Here is a 12,392-nt window from a genome sequence, read left to right as displayed (position 1 = left end):
GTAGGACAAGTCAACACACAATGGAGGTAGCAGTACCTAAATGGGCGTAGACACACTCAAGTTCTGCTGCAGAAAATGTTGGTGAGAATATGGCAGTGTAACCTGTGGAAGAAGGTGCACACACTAAAATGATGCTTTGATGGCCTTTCAGGAAATATGGGGTTTAACACCAAGGAATGTAGAGAAGTTGGAGCAGAACTTAGAAAGATAGAAATATAGAACATAGGAGCAGGAGGAGGCCATTCGGCTCTTTGAGCCTACTCCGCCATTCATCACAATTATGGCTGATTGTCCAACTCAGTAGCCTAATTCTGCTTTCTCCCCATAATTTTTGATTCCATTCACCCCAAATGCTGTATTTAGCCACTTCTTGAACACATTCAGTGTGTTGGTATCAACTACTTCCTGTGACAATGAATTCCACAGGCTCACCACTCTTTGAGCGAAGGAATGCTTCCTCATTTCCCTCTTGAATTCTTGGAATGTTGCTTATCTGAATAGAAATGATAGTCAGCTCTACTATCAAATTCCTTCAAGTAGACCTATCCACAATGCAGCATCTGATTCTCAATTTCATTACAGCATGTAGAGTTCACCTACCAATTGTGTATTCAGATGATGTTTCAGACAGAAGTCATGTGAGTTTTTTTTTGCTGAGACCAGTGTTCAAAGGGATAGACTATTTGAGTAGTCCTCTACATTGTCACTGGGATTGCTGAGAAATATGTGGGAGTGGCAGTTGAGGGATAAGTGCCGGGTGCTGACAGGTGGGGCTAGATTGGGTTGGGATATCTGGTCGGCAAGGATGGGTTGGACCGAAGGGTCTGTTCCCAAGCTATACATCTCTATTACTCTATGACTCTTCTGAACTTATTGCCCTCTCTCAAGCTAACAGCATTCATCCTTTCACCACTCCACCATGTAAGTCAGGTAATCTAAAGCTCTGCTGTCAATGTCATAGTGATGTAGCCCAAAGCCTTTTAGACCCCAACCTGGAACTGGTCAAGGTCATTCTGCAAGGTCATCTACAGTCCGCTTTCTGGAAGTCATCAGTCTTCTGATAGCTTTGCTGCATTACCTGATATAGCACCATGAAAGAGCCAAAGTAAGGATAAGGCACTTGCAGGCTATTGACAGTAAAACAATGTACAAGAATGATTAGTTGATTTTTGTATGAATATGATGGCTTGATTTATAAAGTTGATATGGAACGTTTGCACTATAGTAAGTTTTACTTCAGCATCTTGGCCAAGCAGAAACTGTGGTGGTCAACTACAGCCAGTAAGATGTGGTGTGAAACTGTAGGTGAATGAGGAAAATGAGTTGTGTTCCTGGTACCATAGTTGGATCAATCCAGTAATAAAAGGAAATGTTTGGTTGCTCCTCCCTTAATTCTTTCTCCTTTCCCCTTCCACCTCCTCTATCTCACTTATTCATCTCAACCTGCAAGCAAGGGTTGGTCCCTCCTGATAATGAAGTTGTGCAACAAACACCAACCAAAAGGAAACATCTCACATGCTCTACCAAGTACTGTGTGGCTTCTCCTGAGCACTGCAAGCAGTGGAAACAATGTTTCTGCATTCCAAAAAACTATTCTCTCATACTTCACAGGGCAGCATGGCTTTCATCATATGGATGCTGCTCAAATGCACATCCATTGCTCATTGGAGTCATGAGCCAGACTGTTCATTGTTCCTTGCTGTGGCCGTCATCCAGTTTGGTATGCTGGGTGCTTTTTAAGGTAGGTCATCAGGTTTTGACTATTGAGCTGCATAACGTGTGGTGTATGGTCCTATTTCAGCTGGATATGGAGGGAGTATATTTCAGAATTGGCATGCAGTGGGAGTAAAGCATTTCCATGTGCCCTCTCTATCATTGGGAAATCTCCAACCTTCACAAAGGCTGTGCTCTGTCTACTTCTTGCCGGCAGAAGTGAATGAAAGGCATTCAGCTTCACCTACATACAGAGTCTTATTTCATCCAATGTTGCAAGTGAACCATGCAATGTTGGAAGAATTGTCTGCTCCAGTCTGGAAGGAGCCTGATGTGTAACATTTCATGGCCACAGTCACCTTCACAGCCATGGGTCATGCAAGGGTGTGGAATGTGTACTGCCTGGAAGTATGGTAATGGCAGGTTCAACTGAGGTAATCTAAGAGCACTTGATGATTATTTGGACAGAAATAATGTATAAAAGTGTGGGGAAGAGATAATGATACTTGTTTGAAGAGCCAGTGCAGGCACAATACAGTAAATTGTCTCCTTCTGCACTGTAACACTTCTGTGATTCTGTGGCGGGGATAGTTGGTCACAGATTTCAGTGAAGACTTCCTTAGTGAAGTTTCTCATTAGTACTGAGGTTGAAGAATTGTTCTCTGAGCATCTCCCATGCATTAAATCTGGCAGTTAAGTGTTAACCATTAATGCAATCACTGAAATCACCTGAGTCGCCTTTCATTAACAACAAAGATTTCTTGTTTCTTTGAACTTTAAAATGATTTCAATGATCTAATCAGAAAGCAGCAGCTAGTTTTTTTTTAATTGAAGAAAGTTTGGGACTGCTCTGACAACATATATTGTCAGGATTAAGAGATAATTAGTAGAAAACAATATTATTTTTTAAAAAGTCACAGTTTAAACTTAAGTGTTAACACTGTGAGGTCAGTATAAACCTTGAGATTTGCACCCATAAAAATGAACATTTGTGACCCTGACAAAGCTCATACTTTATCAGCAGTCACTAGGAAGTGAAAAATAATAATTAAAGTCATGTTAATACATGATTGCAGGTAGATGATTCCAATCATATTGCAAGCATAATTGTTGTAATTTGTATCATTAGGAGGTCCCTTATTTGAAACTTTTGACTTCTCGCCTACTTTGTCACTGAGGTTTACGTACCTTATGAGATACAATTAGCCAAAGATTGAAGTGGCTTGAATGATCCAAATTTTAATATAACTTTCTCTCACTGATTAATGCAAATCACTTTGAAGCATAAAGAGCAATGAGCCAGATTAACAGTGCATTGATGTGAAAACCCTTTACTCTATGATATTATAAAGTTGAAGGTCAGTTCCTTTGTATTTGCTGTGTAACTGCTTCTCTGATATTTCAACATGCAATTTTGAATGTGTCGGTTCACGCAGCATCCCCAGTTACTTAAACATGAAGTCACATTTAATGATAACCTTGGTTGACTTATTTGTAAATTGAAATTTGAATTTAAAAATAGGTTCATATGGACTGTAGTAGACTCTACAATAGTTTAAAAAGAATAAAATGGGACAAATATTATTGGGCGTTTATGACATTGAACCAAATTTAAGGCTGAAATTAGCTTCTTAATTACTTTCTGATTTAGTCTCCATGGATGTCTATTTTCCATGTTATCTCATTTTATACCTTATAATATTGAGTAATCTGGATGGATTAGCAAAGGTGAAATATTTACATTTTCAGTTGTTTGTACCAGGCCAAAACCTACTAGAAGTGCAATACATTCCCATTATATTCCTTTGCTTTTTAGGAATTAAGCCTTCAGAGCTGATCCATTTATGAGTTTCAATCTGTTTACAACCTATAATCATGATGAAAATGATAAGTGAATACTGTAAGTACTTGCTTGCAAATATTGCCAACCGAAACGTCTAGTTTTAGGTTTCCTTTTGACAATAAAGCGATACTTCTCAGGTTCATACATATTCTGTACATGAACTCACACCAAATATGCAACATCAGATTTGGTCTTTGAAGGTAATCTGCTAGTTGTGAAAATAATTTTATTTCTTGTCACATAACAACCAACATGCCTTTTGTCAATGGTGTACATCAAAAGAGGAAGCTCCACAATAAATCAAGAAGCAGTGTACTAGAATCATTTAATGAAAGGTACCTGCTTTGTAATCATTTATAAATATATATGACACAGACAAATTTTAAATAAAAACCGAGTTTGATGCATTTGTTTATCATCCTGTTGTTACTTTTCTGTGCCATATGTTAATGATGGATGTGTCTCAAAACTTATTCACAAATACATTACAATAATTCTCGCAAAAACGCACATGAAGAAAATGTATCTGTAAATGCTTAGCAGGTCAGGCAGCATTGCTGAAGAGAGAAACAGAGTTATTGTTTCAGATTGGTAATTTTTCGTAGAAATGTTAAGATAGAAGATATTGGACATTTAGGACAATGAGCTAACCTTAATGCTTAAACTAGCTCTCCAAAGATTTTTCATTTTTGTGTTAATATCCAGGTTTGGGCTGATAAGTTGCAAGTAACATTTGGACCACACAAATACAAGGCAATGACCATCTCCAATAAGAGATACTCATTGGCATTCAGTAGCATTACCATCTCCGAAACCCATACTACCAACATCCTTGGAGTTACCATTGAGCAGAAATTGAATGGACTAGCTCTATTAATACTATGGCTACAACAGCAGGTCAGAGGCTAGGAATACTGTGGTGAGTAACTCACCTCCTGTCACCCCAAAGCCTGCCTATCATCTACAAGATACAAGTGAAGGGTGTGATGGACTACTGCCTACTTGTCTGAATGGGTGCATCTCCAAAAACACTCAAGAAGCTTGACGTCATCCAGGACAAAACAGCTTGCTTGATTGGCACCACACCTACAAGCGTCCACTTCCTCTATCACTGATGCCCAGTAACAAGTGTGTATGATTTACAAGATGCACTCCAGAAATTCAACAACAATCCTTCGACAACACCTTCCAAACCTATGACTACTCCTATGTAAAAGGGCAAGGGCAGCTGATGCATGGAAGCACCACAACCTTCTTCTTTTAATGCCACTCACCATCCTTACTCAGAAATATATTAACATTCCTTCACTGTTATTGAGACAAAAGCCTGGTATTCCCTCTCTAAGGGCAGTGTAGGTCAACCTACAACATGTGCACTGTAGTGGCTCAAAAAGGCAACTTACCATCACCACCTTCAAAGAGCAACAATGCTCGCATTCTGCAAATGAATAAAACAATGTAATGGACACCAATTTTCCATATAATTTCATTTTTAAAGCTAAGTAATTTCAATGTTCTAATGTAAGGTCAAAGACCTGAAAAATTAACTCTGTTTACCTCTCCACAGATTCTGCCAGACTTGCTGAATATTTGTTTTTATGCCAGATTTCCAGCCTCCAAAGTACTTGCTTTGTATTAGAATCACTTCTGACAACTTTGATGTTTTAACTGAAGATCTGTTATTGTTTTGTCTCCTGAACTTCTAGGTATACATGTGAAGCTTGGAAAACTGACAAGTACAACCATTGGTTTGTCTCTGATACTCACTTCTGATGCTGAAGTCAAGTAGTATCTTTTTGACAACCATATATTCAGAATCTTTGCCTTTTTTTTGCATTAACTCTAGGCCACATTTTTAGTTGTCATACTACATAGAACCACAAAGAAACTACAAAAAAGAAATGGAGCATTTTGCCCACCTGTAACTCCATGAATTATTCTATTTCATTTCAATCTATCAGCATATCCATTTGTTCTAACACCTCTCAGGCTAATACAATATAATCTCAATGAGTCAAGTCACAGGAAAATCATCTGCATTTTGGGTCACGCAGGACTATGTGCTAGCATAGTGGGACAAATTCCAGTTAAATGCACTTCGAGGAAACCAAATATGCCTGCAAACAGAGGTCAATGTTAAAAACAAGAGATTCAAATATGAATGAAAGACATGGTAAACTGATGAATGTGTGAAAAAGATTACCTTCAATTTGTTCAAAGTTTACAATGACCATATCATACAAATGGACAGCACTTGTTTTCTGCATTTTCCAGATCCATACTCAAAATGCTGCAGGTCATTTAGGCTGATTTGCTGGCCTCATACTGCATGGATAATGTCTTGACATTTGCAATTCCATGTAGCTTCTTGGACTTCCTTATCACAAAAAGAGGCAGCGTGTTGACTGAAACCATAGCAGTGACATATTCCTTACTTAATTTCCCACTATTACATGTTTCACCTTTAAACGTTAAAAGAGATCTGGTAGTAGAGAGTAAAGCAGTCTGATTCCATCTGTGTTAACATATCAAGACAGGTGAGGCTATTCTGGAGTCAAACGTCCATCTATTATAACTTCATTCATGGGATTTGGGTGGTGCTGGCTGGACCAACATTTATTGCCCATCCCTAGTTGCACTTGAGAACGTGATGGAGAGCTGCCTTCTTGAACCACTGCATTTCTTTGGTGCAGATGGAACCGCAATTCTATCAGAAGGAATTCCAGGATTTTGACCCACCTGTACTGAGGAATGTCAATATGCTTGCAAGTCAGGATGGTGGGTGGCTTGGAGGGAAATGTAGAGGTGGTGGTGCTCCCATGCTCAAAAACTCCATTGAGTACTTCTTCTAGATGGAAAAGCTCATTGGCTTGGAAGGTGTTATCTTTGAATCTTTGATGAATTTCTGCAGTACATCTTGCAAATAACTTGGAGGTGCTGGCCTTAGACAGGATGGACAATGTAAAAATCACACAACACCAGGTTCTTGTCCAACAGGTTTATTTGGAAGCACCAGCTTTCAGAGCGCTAGTCCCTGATGAAGGAGTAGTGCTTTGAAAGCTCATGCTTCCAAATAAACCTGTTGTACTATAATTTGGTGTTGTGTGATTTTAATCTTGCAAATAGTACACAATGCTGCTACTGAGCTTTGGGGGCAGAAGGAGTGGATGCTTGTGGGTCTGAAACCAATGAAGTGGCCTTTTTTATCCTGGATAATGTCAACCTTCTTGATTATTGTTGGAGCTGCATAAATCCAGGTAAGTACCCTGTATTTTATCACACTCCTGACTTATGTCTTCTAGATGAAGGAAAAGCTTTATGGAGTCAGGAGATGAGTTAATTGCTGCAGGATTCCTAGCCTCTGACCTATTTTCACAATCACAGTATTTATATGGCTTGTCCAATTTGATTTATAGTTAATGGTAACTGGAAGATTTTGGTAATGGAGGATTCAGAGATGGTACTGTCATTAGAAGTCAAAGAGAGTTAATTAGACTCTCACATAGATAAGTAGACGGACAGGTAGTGTTGTGGAAGTGGGAAGGTTGCAAAACAATTTGGACAGATTAGTAATGTTGACAAAGAAGTGGCAGATGAAACGCAATGAGAAAAAATGTGAGGTTGTGCAGTTTGATAGGAAGAATAGTGGTGTAGACTATTTTCTAACTGGTCGAAAGGCTTCAGAAATCTGAAGCACAAAGACAGTTAAGAGCCCTCGTTCAGGATTCGCTTAAGGCTAAATCGTATGTTTAATTGGTAGTTTTTAAAATTCATTCATGGGATGCGGGCATCACTGGCTAGGCAGCATTTATTGCACATCCCTCAATGCCCAGAGGGCAGTTAAGAGTCAACCATGTTGCTTTGGGTCTGGAGCCACATGTAGACTAGTACAGGTAAGGATGGCACTTTTCTTCCCTGAAGGACATTAGTGAACCAGATGAGCTTTTCCAACAATCAGTTCATGGCCATGATTAGATTCTTAATTCCAGATTTTTATTGAATTCAAATTCCACCATCTGCTATGGTGGTATTTGAACCCAGGTCCCCAGAATATTGCCCAGTTCTTTTAAATAACAGTCCAGCAATAACACCACTAGGCCATCACCTCCCATTAGGGGGAAAGAATGCAATGTTAGCATTCATTTCAAGAAGTCTGGAGTGCAAGATTTACACTGAGGCTGTATAAGGCTCTGTTCAAACTACATTTGGAATATTGTGAGCAGTTTTTGCCCCGTAACTAAGAAACAATGTGAATGACTTTGGCGGTGCTCCAGAGGAGATTTACAAGAATGATTCCAGAGATAGAGGGCTTGACATATGAGGAATGGTTGAGGACATTGGGTCTGTTTGTGATGGAGATTAGAAGGATGGCCAATCTCATTGAAAGCTTACAGAATACCAAGAGGCACTCTGGTTAGCACTGCTGCCTCACAGCGCCAGAGACCTGGGTTCAATTCCCACCTCAGGCGACTGACTGTGTGGAGTTTGCACGTTCTCCCCTTGTCTGCGTGGGTTTCCACCGGGTGCTCCGGTTTCCTCCCACAGTCTAAAGACGTGCAGGTCAGGTGAATTGGCCATGCTAAATTGCCCATAGTGTTAGGTAAGGGGTAAATGTAGGGATATGGGTGGGTTACGCATCGGTGGGTCGGTGTGGACTTGTTGGGCCGAAGGGCCTGTTTCCACACTGTAAGTAATCTAAGTAATCTAATCAGGCCTGGATAGAGTGCAGGTTGAGAAGATGTTTTAACTAGTAGGAGAGAACACACCCCAAGAGCACAAACTCAAAGTGAAGGGACAAACTTTTAGAACTGAGATGAGGTGAAAATGTTTCATTCAAAGGGTGGAACTCATTGCAGTTGAAAGCTGTGGAGGCCATTATTGAATATAGGTAAGACCTATATAAATAGGTTTTTGATTAGTAAGGTGATCAAGATTAAACGTCGAATTCTCTATTCCTGAGATGCTGCCTGGCCTGCTGTGCTTTGACCAGCAACACATTTGCAGCTGTGATCTCCAGCATCTGCAGACCTCATTTTTTACTTGAGAAAAGTATTAGCCATAATTGAATGGTAGAGCATACTTGATGGGCTGAATGGCCTACTTCCACTCCTATACATTATGGTTTCATGGTCTCTTGGCGATGATAACCATTGCTTACTCATCTTGGTGTGAATATTACTTTTCACTTTCCAGCCAGACCTGGATATTGTCCCAGCCTTGTTGCCTATGGGCATGAACCACTTCACTATCTGAGGAATTGTGAATGATGCTAAACATGGTACAATCATTGCTGAAAATGTGTTGCTGGTTAAAGCACAGCAGGTTAGGCAGCATCCAATCCTTGGATGCTGCCTAACCTGCTGTGCTTTAACCAGCAACACATTTTCAGCTCTGATCTCCAGCATCTGCAGACCTCACTTTTTACCACATGGTACAATCATTTGCAAATTGCAAATATCCACACTTCTGACCATATACATAAATTTAAAAACAACGAGAGATGTTATGACACACATCTGGAGCATGTGGGAACTGCCATACCACTGCACCATGAGAGCACTTCTTATTTGACCTTATTATGGAGGGACAGTCATTGACGAAGCAACTGAAGATGTTTGGACCGAGGGCATAACCCTAAGGAAATCCTGCATAGATGTCCTGGAACTGAGGTGACTAACCTACAACAGTACAACTATCTTTCTTTAACTCCAGCCAGTGGAATTCCTCCAATTCCCATTGACTGCAGTTTTGCTAGGGATCTTTGATGCTACACTCAGTCAAATGTTGCCTTGATATCAAGCATTTGCCTCATGTCTGAAATTCAGATGTTTTATTCATGTTTGAACCAAGACTGTACTGAGTCCAGGAGCTGAGTGGCCCTGGTGGAACCCAAACAAGGCATTAGTGAGCAGGTTGTTGTTTTTCACGTGTTGCTTGATAGAACTGTTGATGACATCTTCCATCATTTTACTAATGAGTGAGAGTAGACTGATGGAATAGTGATTGATTTGGTTGGATGTGTCCTTATTTTCACTGACAGAACATATCTGGGCAATTTTCCACATTGTAAATGCCAGTGTTGTGACTGTACAAGAATAGCTTGGAGTGCTCAGACTCTGGTACTGTTACTTGAATGTTGTCAGGGATCATCATTGCCACCATAATCACTGAGCTCTCTCCACTTGCCAGGTAGAAGATGATGCTGTATCCTATATTGAATTGGACCGACAATTCATTGCTGCAGATTAATCCTTTACAGCATAGCTTCTTTTTCCAGGTATCTCCCTTTTCCTGAAGAATAGGTCTGTAGAAGAGAACTTCCGTGCTTGAGCATAGCCTTAAACTATATGAGCAGAGTTTCTTCAGCAATGGGATAGGCAACCATTCTCATCTCCCTCCTTGCTGTAGAGAATTTCCACGTATCAAATTGTTCCAAGCTTTGCATTCCAGAACTGTTCATCAATTTAATGGTGTCATTTTCACTTCCTTTGTGATGTCTGCTTTCAGCTTCACATTACAGCTTTCTACTTGATGAAACAATTTTGTGTTCTCTTCGATGAACAACCCTTTTAACTTTCTTGCATATTTAACAACATTCACAGGTTTTAAATGTCCTTTCACACAGAGATCTTGATGTCCAATTGTAGTGTGCTCAATGCTCTGTGATAACTAGTATGAAATTTAAGCTTCCAGTCGGCATCATTCTTTGGATGTGCTACTCTGCCAATTGGAATGGCTGCCAATTTTGTCAGAACTGTAATTTTATATTTTGTCAGTTTGACTCATCTCAATTCCATTCTAGGAGAAAGTGAGGACTGCAGATGCTGGAGATCAGAGTCAAAAAGTGTAGTGCTGGAAAAGCACAGCAGGTCAGGCAGTATCCACGGAGCAGACAGTTGACGTTTTGAGCATGAGCTCTTCATCAGGAATTTTTGAAGAACTCATACTCAAAATATTAACTCTCCTGCTCATCAGATATTGCCTGGCCAGCTGTGCTTTTCCAGCACAACATTTCAGTCATAATTTCACTCTACACCATTCCTGAGGTGTGGTGCACAAAACTCAACGTAGACCTCCAAATAGATTCTTACGAATGATTTGTGCCATTGAACTTTCAATTCCTTGAGCTGAAAGCACCATCCAGATACTTTCCTAATCAATCAAGGCCTCCTAGCTCAGAGGTAGGGAATCTACCACTATATCACAAGACCCTGAACTAGAATTCCATTCAGCCTTTGAGTACCTCCTGCACCTGTGCTCTCAATGTAATGAAACATGTCTATGGAGAAACTAAGCCCATTCCTTCTCCAGATTTTCAAATAACTCACTTCAAATTCTGTCACAGTTGACATTAAAAATGACAGGCCTAGTCACAGAACACTTTGCTATTCACAGCTTTGCTTTAAAGGTATCCTAATAGCTCAATCTGTACCAGCAGGACACAAGCAGAAAATACTTATTTTGATTTGTCAATGCAATCATTTTAGCCGTAACAACGAAAATTCTTTGAATCCTAGAGAGCTTCTTATGTTGGCTCTTGTGCACTGTCATTCAGTACTTTCTACACTTCTTTCTGTTCATACCTCTCTACTTTGATTATTGTGCTGTCAACATACTTGCTGATTTTTATATTGTTGGTGCATAACATTCAGATTGACATGACAGTATTGAGGGAATGCTGGACTATCAAAAATGCTCCTTTTCAGATGAAGTGTTGAAAAAAAATTAGTGCACCATATTTGTTTTCATGGAACTATGTAAGTAAAAGGGGAGGAACTCTTCCCTGCTTCCTGGCCAATAATTACTCCTCAAGCAGCATTCAGTGAAATATATTATCTAGCAAATTATTGCACTGCTGCTTGTTATTGCTTGTTGTGTTCAAATTGGCTACATTGTTTGCTATCTTGCAACACAGTAACTACACTTCAAAAGTACTTTATTGGCTACAAAGTGCTCTGAGAGAGCCTTAGTTAGTGAAAGGCACTATGAAAATAGATTTTTTTTTCATTTTTTTAAACCGCTGCCTGGGAAAACAGGAGCATCATGGAAATTATACAGGTATTTGCATGCTGCACAATATTGTCATTGAAGAAGTCAGTTTATGAGCACATGCTGGGTCACTAACACATCGGAACTGAAAGATAGCACATCTTGAGTTGTGAGTACATGAAAATCTGTAGAAGGACGTTACCATTAACTCTCATTTACCTCATTTTCAGTGTGCTCCCAGTAAATTAGCTAAGTTACGTATGGTAACTGAAACAACAGTAGCAAGTACAGCTATTTCACAAAATTGCCAATCCTGTTAGTGGAACAGTAAAATACTGTTTTTGAAGGTGGTGATAGAGGGAAAAGCAGATCTTCACTTTTGATGACATGTTACAAATCATTGATGAACACATAAGTAAACTTAACCCAAGCATTGTCCTCTGAAAGATTCATACAGAGGTACTGCAATGACAAAGGGTTTCAAAGCGAAATGAGTTATTGTTTGCATTTTTCAATAGGATCACATTTGCACTTCAGTATCTCCCTGGTTAAATAAAGAGAGGCCAAGATTGCAATGAGATCACAATGTCATTCGACTGAAGCTTCTAAATTCGTACTGTACATTGAGGGAATTGTTATAATGTTGATTTGCGAGATTAGGGTCACCACATATGATTAGTTTAATCTAAAGCCAAATGGTGACAATAGCCTATTGTAATTGTACTGTAGCAGATCTTTCTCATTCTTTCTGACTTTCATGGGATTTGACAGAATGACCATGAGGAATGATGGTTATTGGCTATTTTGCTGTGTCATTGATCGCTTATTTTGAATAACAATGCAATTT

The sequence above is a fragment of the Hemiscyllium ocellatum genome, chromosome 2 (genome assembly GCF_020745735.1).
Source record: "Hemiscyllium ocellatum isolate sHemOce1 chromosome 2, sHemOce1.pat.X.cur, whole genome shotgun sequence".
NCBI classification, from domain to species: domain Eukaryota; kingdom Metazoa; phylum Chordata; class Chondrichthyes; order Orectolobiformes; family Hemiscylliidae; genus Hemiscyllium; species Hemiscyllium ocellatum.
The sequence above is the reverse complement of the archived record's forward strand: the minus strand, read 5'-3'. Positions refer to the sequence as shown.